This window comes from Triticum aestivum, chromosome 3B (assembly GCF_018294505.1).
Source record: "Triticum aestivum cultivar Chinese Spring chromosome 3B, IWGSC CS RefSeq v2.1, whole genome shotgun sequence".
NCBI classification, from domain to species: domain Eukaryota; kingdom Viridiplantae; phylum Streptophyta; class Magnoliopsida; order Poales; family Poaceae; genus Triticum; species Triticum aestivum.
The window spans coordinates 564,555,789-564,566,082 of NC_057801.1; positions in this window are offsets into that span (position 1 = coordinate 564,555,789).

A 10,294-nucleotide genomic window follows, 5' to 3' on the forward strand; every position below is an offset into this window, starting at 1 on the left:
GCACAAGGATAGAATTTTTTTACTCTTTATGGCATACATGTCATCATAATAATCATCATAGATATCAACTTTATTATCATAGTCAATTGAAACCTCTTCCAAAATAGTGGATGTATCACTAAATAAAGTCATGACCTCTCCAAATCCACTTCCATCAATATTGTAATAATATTCAACACACTCCAAAATAGTGGGATCACTACTACCTAGAGTTGACACTCTTCCAAACCCACTTTCATTAATATAATCATCATAAATAGGAGGCATGCTATCATCATAATAAATTTTCTTATCGAAAGTAGAAGGAATCAAAGGATAATATTCATTATGCAAAGCATCCCCAAGCTTAGGACAAGCATTATTTCCAGCAAATAAATCTTCAAACATGCCATACTCATTAAACATAGCATCCCCAAGCTTGTGGTTTTGCATATCATCACAATCATTTTTATCAATAACATGAATGGCACCAATAGTATAGCAAACATTATTATCATATTCTTCCAAGCAAGTGCTAATATGATTTTCAAGATCATAATGGATATCGTTGTCTTCCTAATCATAATCATTACAACAAGTAGTAGGTATCACAGAATCATACTCAATATCATCATCTTCCATCAACATATTTGATTCACTTTCGTGAGGCACAATGGTGATATGAGCAACATTATTAGGGAGAGATACCTTTTTACCTCCCTTCTTTATTCTTTTCTTCTTCTTCACCACATCATGTGTGGGTTTAATTAAATTTTTCAAGCTTCTTGTTGAAGAGATTGATTGGACAGAAAGCTCCCCTCGTTACCTGATTCATCATCATAAACACTAGGAGGGTATTGGGAAATATTTTCCCTATCATTAGTACTCTCTTCATATTCTATTTGTTTTCTTGACTTTAGGTAGTTGGCAATATAAGGATTCTCAATGCAATTTTCCACACAAAACATATAAATTTCTTCTAGATCAAAATCAAGAAATCTCTCGGGATTTGGAAAACCCTTAGTTATACGTTTCATTTCTTCATACCCCAAAACAAGACTAAGCTCTTTATGATACTCAAGGGTAATCAAGTCATCACAATTTTTGGACATGATTTGATCATGAAATAATTTGCATTGGAGATTTAAATGACCATGTTCATTGCAAATTTCACAAGGATGGAGAAAAAAATTACATCTTTCAGCACAATCATCTGGCCTCTCTTGCAACTTTTCCGTTTATAAATATTTATGCTTCTTACAAAATCTACCTTCCCTTTTTGGTGTGCAAAGGCACTCCCAATGCACTCCACAAAAAGTGACATGCTTATAAGAAACATTTTTATCATGACTTGTGCAATCATCATTAGCATTCTGGATATTCAAAGAATTCATCCTAACAACATTGCAATCATGCTCATCATTCAAATATTGTGTGCCAAGCATTTTATTGACTTCTTCTTCTAACAATTGAGCACAACTTTCCGATCCATCATTTTCAAGAAAGATATTATAAAGATGATCAATAATATGATACAACCTAAATTCCATTTTTATGTAGTTTTCTTTAATAAACCAAACTAGTGATAGCACAAGAAACTAAAAGATTCAATTGCAAGATATAAAGATATACCTTCAAGCACTCACCTCCCCGGCAACGGCGCTAGAAAAGAGCTTGATGTCTACTATGCTACTTTATTCTTGTAGACTCGTGTTGGGCCTCCAAGCGCAGAGTTATGTAGGACAGTAGAAATTTCCCCCCAAGTGGATGACCTAGGGTTTATCAATCTGTGGGAGGTATAGGATGAAGATGGTCTCTCTCGAACAACCCTGCAACCAAATACAAGAAATCTCTAGTGTCCCCAACACACCCAATACAATGGCAAATTGTATAGGTGCACTAGTTCGGTGAAGAGATGGTGATAAAAGTGTAATATTGATGGTAGAAATATATTTTTATAATCTAAATAAATAAAAACAACAAGGTAGCAAATAGTAAACGGGCACAAAAATGGTATTGCAATGCTTGAAAACAAGGCCTAGGGTCCGTACTTTCACTAGTGCAACCTCTCGAGAATGCTAACATAGTTGGATCATACGACTCCCGAGTTCCTATTAGAGGAAAACGAAAGATAGGAATTGCTTGTAGGGCACGAAAATACCTCAAAGCTATTCTTTCTATTCGATCTATTCAAGAGTTCGTACTAAATAACACAAAGCTATTTTTTCCGTTCGATCTATCCTAGAGTTCGTACTAGAATAACACCAAAGCAAATTCATATTCATAATACTCAATCCACACAAAGAACTATAAAGAGACCCCAAAGTTTCTGTCGGAGAAAAACTTGCATCAACCCCTATGCATAGATTACCCCAATATCACCGCGGGAATCCGCGAGTTGAATGACATAACACATATCAAGTGAATCAATAGGATACCTCATTTTCACCTTAAGTATTCATATTGCAAGACATATATCATGTGTTCTCATCTCTGAATATTCAATTCGACAAGACAAAACTTTGAAGGGTAAAGATTCAATTCATCATAACAAGAGTATAGAGGGGAGAAACATCATATGATCCGACTATATTAACAAAGCCCATGATATAGATCACGGGAGAGAGATCAAACACATAGCTACTGGTACAAACCCTCAGCCCTGAGGGTGGAGTACTCCCTCCTCCTCGTGGTGGCCACCGGGGTGATGAACATGGCCACCAGAGATGATTCCCCACTCCAGCAGGGTGCTAGAACGGGGTCTAGATTGGTTTTCGGTGGCTACAGAGGCCTACGGCGGCGGAACTTTTGATCTAGGTATACCCCGAAGGGTTTCAGAATATTTGGGAATTAATAGTGCAAAGAGGGGGTGTGGGAGGCCACCGAGGTGGGCACAACCCACCTGGGCGCGCGAGGGGGCCCTGGCGCGCCCTGGTGGGTTGTGCCCCCCTCGGGGCACCCCCCAGGTGCAGCTCGGGCCCATTGGGTTCCTTTTTGTCTAAGAAAAATCTTCGTAAAGTTTCGTTGTGTTTGGACTCCGTTTGATATTGTTATCCTGCGATGTAGAAAACAAGCAAAAAATAGCATCTGGCACTTGGCACTGAGTCAATAGGTTAGTCCCAAAAAATGATATAAAGTTGATATAAAATGATTGTAAAACACCCAAGAATGATAAAATAACAACATGAATACTTCTTAAATTATAGATACGTAGGAGACGTATCAAGTACGTTGCAGAGACTAATCGGTGTAATGAGAAATTCTTTTTGGTTCATCCACTTTAGGGATCAAGATAATGACTGTATCATTCCATCCTTCTGGGATTATTTTGTTATTGATTGCACATAAGACTTCAACAGTTAATACATCCCCCAATATGTGCCAACATTTCTTAAAGAAAATGGCGTGGAGACCATCCGTACCTAGAGCTTTTAGATCACTAATAGAGAATAGAGCTCTCTTGACTTCCTCCGCCATATAAGGCCTCAGAAACTATTCATCTCCACTGTCACACATGACACGACTATCTCTAACAGCCCGGGGTCCGGCTCGTCAATTTCCAACGTAAAAATCCCAACAAAATAATCTGCAATATGCGGGTTTAGGTAGGACAGTACCTTCCTGCCAAGCTCCCTGTTCATTCATCAACCTCTTTATATGATTTCTCTTGTTCCTAGCCGAGGCGTATTGTTGAAAATATTGAGTATTTTGGTCACCGAATTTCAGCCAGTCCAAGCCGTATCTCTGACCCCAGTGTATCTCCTCTAACAAAAGTAATTTTTCAATTTCCTCTGTGAGCTCTCTCTACCAGGTAACATTCTCCGGGGATAGCACACCCCTAGCAACCTGTTCTAGTTCCTTCCGTACTTTCTTCAAGTTCTTTGAGGATCTTTTCTTCAGTAAAGTTCTATCCCATCTATGGAGATGCTCATGCACATGTGATAGCCAAGCTGCAAGGTCACCTCCTAGCACATCAGAGTCCGAAAAACCCATGCTTCCTGCACCACATCCCGAAATTTTGCCTCTCGTAACCATCAAGCTGTTGGAAATATGCCCTAGAGGCAATAATAAAATGGTTATTATTATATTTCCTTGTTCATGATAATTGTCTATTGTTCATGCTATAATTGTATTAACCGGAAACCATAATACATGTGTGAATACATAGACTACAACATGTCCCTAGTGAGCCTCTAGTTGACTAGCTCGTTGATCAATAGATGGTTGTGGTTTCCTGGCCATGGACATTGGATGTCGTCGATAACGGCATCACATCATTAGGAGAATGATGTGATGGACAAGTCCCAATCCTAAGCATAGCACAAGATCGTGTAGTTTGTTTGCTAGAGCTTTTCTAATGTCAAGTATCATTTCCTTAGACCATGAGATTGTGCAACTCCTGGATTCCGTATGAATGCTTTGGGTGTATCAAACGTCACAACGTAGCTGGGTGACTATAAAGGTGCACTACAAGTATCTCCAAAAGAGTCTGTTGGGTTGGCACAAATCGAGACTGGGATTTGTCACTCCGTATGACGGAGAGGTATCTCTGGGCCCACTCGGTAATGCATCATCATAACGAGATCAATGTGACTAAGGAGTTAGCCACGGGATCATGTGTTACGGAACAAGTAAAGAGACTTGCTGGTAATGATATTGAACGAGGTATGGGGATACCGACGATCGAATCTCGGGCAAGTAACATACCGATGGACAAAGGGAATTGTATACGGGACTGACTGAATCTCCGACATCGTGGTTCATCCGATGAGATCATCGTGGAACATGTGGGAGCCAATATGGGTACCAGATGCCGCTATTCGTTATTGTCCGGAGAGATGTCTCCGTCATGTCTGCATGGTTCCCGAACCCGTAGGGTCTACACAATTAAGGTCCAGTGACGCGAGAGTTGTAATGGGAATTTATGTGGTTCCCGAAAGTTGTTGGGATTCTCGGATGAGATCCCGGACATTGCGAGGAGTTCCGGAAATGTTCCGGAGGTAAAGATTTATATATTTTAAGTCCTATTTTGGCCACCGGAAAATGTTCAGGATTTTTCGGTATTGTACCGGGAAGGTTCTAGAAGGTTCCAGAGTGGGGCCCGCCTGCATGGGGGACCCACATGAACGTGGGTAGTGGGGGCAAGGCCCCACACCCCTGGTCAAGTCGCACCAAGACCCCCCCTTGGAATAAGATCATATCCCGAAGGGATAAGATTAAGATCCCTAAAAAGAGGGGATAACAATCGGTGGGGAAGGGGAAAGGACGGGATTTCTTTCCTCCCACCTTTGCCAACTCCCCAATGGAATTGGAGGGCAAGAAACCAGCCCCCTCCACCCCTATATATAGTTGGGAGGTGCATGGGAGCTAACCCCTTCCCCTGGCGCAGCCCTCTCCCTCCTACACCTCCTCCTCCGTAGTGCTTAGCGAATCTCTACCGGAAAACCACGAGCTCCACCACCACGCTGTCATGCTGCCGGAGTTCTCCCTCAACTTCTCCTCTCCCCTTGCTGGATCTATAAGAAGGAGACGTCCCTGGTCTGTACGTGTGTTGAACGCGGAGGCGCCGTCCGTTCGACGCTTGGATCGAATCTTTCGCAATTTGAATTGTCGCAAGTACGACTTCATCAACCATGTTCTTGTAACACTTCCACTTAGCAATCTTCAAGAGTATGGAGATGCACTCCCTCTCTCTCGTTTCTAGCATCTCCTAGACTAATCTTGGTGACACGTAGGAAAACTGTTGAACTATTACTATGTTCCCCAATAGTGGTATCAGAGGTAGGTCTATGCGTAGATTCTATGCACGAGTAGAACACAAGTAGTTGTGGGCGATGATTTGTTCAATTTGCTTACCGTTAGTAGTCCTATCTTGGTTCAGAGGCATTGTGGGATGAAGCGGCCCGGACCGACCTTACACGTACGCTTACGTGAGATAGGTTCCACCGACCAACATGTACTTGTTGCATAAGGTGGCTAGCGGGTGTCTGTCTCTCCCACTTTAGTCGGATCGGATTCAATGCAGAGGGTCCTTATGAAGGGTAAATAGCAATTGTCATATCACCGTTATGGCTTTTGCGTAGGTAAGAAACGTTTTTGCTAGAAACCCTTAGCAGCCACGTAAAACATGCAGCAACAATTAGAGGACGTCTAACTTGTTTTTGCAGGGTATGCTATGTGATGTGATATGGCCAAAAGGATGTGATGAATTATATATGTGATGTATGAGATTGATCATGTTCTTGTAATAGGAATCACGACTTGCATGTTGATGAATATGACAACCGGCAGGAGCCATAGGAGTTGTCTTAATATATTGTATGACCTACGTGTCAATGAAAATGCCATGTAATTACTTTACTTTATTGCTAACCGTTATCCATAGTAGTAGAAGTTATAGTTGGCGAGACAACTTCATGAAGACAAAATGATGGAGATCATGCTGTAATGCCGGTGACGATGGTGATCATGCCGCGCCTCGAAGATTGAGATCAAAGACGCAAGATGATATTGGCCATATCATGTCACTTTATGATTTGCATGTGATGTTTGTCATGTTTACATCTTATTTTCTTAGAACAGTGGTATCATAAATAAGATGATCCCTCACTAAAATTTCAAGAAATGTGTTCCCCCTAACTGTGCATCATTGCGAAGGTTTGTACGTTCGCATACAATGGGTGTAAGCCAGATTTACACATGCGAAACACTTAGGTTGACTTGAAGAGCCTAGCCTGTACAGACATGGCCTCAGAACATGAGAGACCGAAAGGTCGAACATAAGTCGTATAGTAGATGCGATCAACATGGAGATGTTCACCGTTGATGACTTGTCCGTCTCACGTGATGATCGGACACGGCCTAGTCGATTCGGATCATGTATCACTTAGATGACTAGAGGGATGTATATCTGAGTGGGAGTTCATTAAATAATTTGACTAGATGAACTTCATTATCATGAACTTAGTATAAAATTGTCTATACAATCTATCATGTAGATCAAATGGCCCATGCTAATGTTGCCCTCAACTTTCAACACGTTCCTAGAGAAAATCAAGCTGAAAGACGATGGAAGCAACTATACAGACTGGGTTCGTAACTTGAGGATTATCCTCATAGCTGCCAAGAAAGCATCTGTCCTTGAAGCACCGCTAGGTGACGCACCCATTTTCCCAACAACTCAACACGTTATGAACTCCTGGCAGTCGTGTAGTGATGATTACTCCCTGGTTCAGTGCGGCATGCTTTACAGCTTAAAATCGGGGCTCCAAAAGCATTTTGAGCAACACAGAGCATATGAGATGTTCCAAGAGCTAAAAATGGTTTTCCAAGCTCATGCGTGAGAGATATGAAGTCTCCAACAAGTTCTAAAGTTGTAAGATGGAGGAAAATAGTTCTGTCAGCGAGCATATACTCAAAATGTCTGGGTTGCACAACCACTCGTCTCAGCTGGGAGTTAATCTTCCAGATGACTCGGTCATTGACAGAATCCTCCAATCGCTTCCACGTAGCTACAAGAGCTTTGCGATGAACTACAATATGCAAGGGATGGAGAAGTCCATTCCCGAGTTATATTCAATGCTGAAATCAGCAGAGGTGGAAATCAAAAAGGAACATCAAGTGTTGATGATGAATAAGACCACTAGTTTCAAGAAAGGCAAGGGTAAGAAGAACTTCAAGAAGGACGGCAAGGGAGTTGCCGCGCCCGGTAAGTCAGTTATCGGGAAGAAGAAGCCAAAGAATGGACCCAAGCCTGAGACTGAGTGCTTTTATTACAAGGGAAATGGTCACTAGAAGCGGAACTGCCCCAAGTACTTAGCGGATAAGAAAGCCGGCAACACCAAAGGTATATATGATATACATGTTATTGATGTGTACCTTACCAGCGCTCGTAGTAGCTCCTGGGTATTTGATACCGGTGCGGTTGCTCACATTTGTAAATCAAAACAAGAGTTGTGGAATAAGCGGAGACTGGCGAAGGACGAGGTGATGATGCGCGTCTGGAATGGTTCCAAGGTCGATATGATCGCCGTCGGGACGCTACCTCTACATCTACCTTTGGGATTAGTTTTAAACCTCAATAATTGTTATTTAGTGCCAGCTTTGAGCATGAACATTGTATCTGGATCTCGTTTAATGCGAGATGGCTACTCATTTAAATCCGAGAATAATGGTTGTTCTATCTATATGAGACATATGTTTTATGGTCATGCCCTGCTGGTCAATAGTTCATTTCTATTTAATCTCGAACGTGATGTTACACATATTCATAGTGTGAATGCCAAAAGATGTAAGGTTGATAATGATAGTCCCACATACTTGTGGCACTGTCGCCTTGGTCACATTGGTGTCAAACGCATGAAGAAACTCCACGCATATGGACTTTTGGAGTCTCTTTATTATGAATCATTTGACACGTGTGAACCATGCCTCATGGGCAAAATGACCAAGACTTTGTTCTCCGGAACAATGGAGCAAACAACCAACTTATTGGAAATAATGCATACTGATGTATGTGGTCCAATGAGCGTTGAGGCTCGCGGTGGCTATCATTATGTTCTCACCCTCATTGCTGACTTAAGCAGATATGGGTATGTCTACTTAATGAAACACAAGTGTGAGACCTTTGAAAAGTTCAAGGAATTTCAGAGCGAGGTAGAGAATCAATGTGACAGGAAAATAAAGTTCTTACAAGCAGATCACGGAGGAGAATACTTGAGTCACGAGTTTGGCATGCACTTAAGGAAATGTGGAATTGTTTCACAACTCACGCCGCCTGGAACACCTCAGCGTAATGGTGTGTCCGAACATCATAAACGCACTTTATCGGATATTGTGCAATCTATAATGTCTCTTACCGATCTACCGCTATCATTTTGGGGTTGAGACGGCCGCGTTCACTTTAAATAGGGCACCGTCTAAATCCGTTGAGACGACACCGTATGAATTATGGTTTGGAAAGAAACCTAAGTTGTCATTTCTGAGCGATGCTTATGTCAAGAAACTTCAACCTGAAAAGCTCGAACCCAAATTAGAAAAATGTGTCTTCATAGGATACCCTAACACTGGTGCACGTCGGTGCTATACAAACGGTTTTTAACCCCTTTCTGCGACGGCATTTGTAACCGTCGCCAAGTGAGTGTGGGCGATAGGGGGGGTCCTTCCCACACGACCCAGAAATCATCGGGGATAGGCCCTCCTGGGACACAGGCTGGGGCCATGTGTGATCGGGCAAGGTATCAAAACCCAATCATTTTCGTAGGTATGTACATCCCACACGGTAATCCGAGGAAAACATTTTCGTAGGTATGTACATCCTACACGGTGAATCCCAGAAAAACATTTCCGTTCTTATGTACATCACACACATCCAATCCAAGGAATACGTTTCCATTCTTATGTACATCCCACACAGTCAATCTAGGGAAAACGTTTCCGTTCGTATGTACATCTCACACAGTTTTATGTATACACTTGTGTGTGAAAGGTGTAACTATCACACATGCTCTGCCTTGGTTAAGTGTTTGCTTTCATTAACTACATCACATACGATTTGATGCAGGAAAACTGTGTGGCATTGGGCAATCCATCACAAGTGCTTTTACTGCCAGAACCGTTTGCAAAGTTCCATGGCCGTCTATTCTCTTTTAATTTTTGCCTGTAATTTATTATTCGAATTGGAAATTTTGAAATATGAAACGTGCAATTAAAATTCTCAGCACAATGGTTCAACAACAAATCCATAAATAAAATTGCCAGTACAATATGTTCAGTAATTACAGGATTAGGCATCAATTAACTATGATGAACCACAATATTTAAACGCGGTAAAGGTGAAGAGACAAGTGTAAATCATTTTGACTGCCGACGGTGTTGAAGAAGCGGAATGCCCATAATGTGCCTTCCTGCATGCCATAGGCACGAACCACTTTTGTCCAACCCCTTGTGATGATCGCTCAACCATCCTTCACCGCCTTCAGGAAGACTTCTAGAGCATTATCATGGTAGCATGAATTATATACTTTAACCTTAGTTGCCTCCACTCCGGTCATGTAGTTTGCAAGGTAATCATCAGTAAATAGCTTCGGAAACCACTGAAAAGAGAAAAATATCAGATACTGAGGTCTAATAGAGTAACTTGTTGTGGGAAGGGGGAAAAGGCAACACATTGCTTACCATCCTAAAGTTCACTGTTGTCTTCGACAAAGTGTAAATAAAGACCTTAATTCCAGTCACCCGTTTATTTCGCCTAACAATCTTTCTTAGTTTCCTCACTTGACGCTTGTTCATGAATATCTCATTGCCCCATACGCAA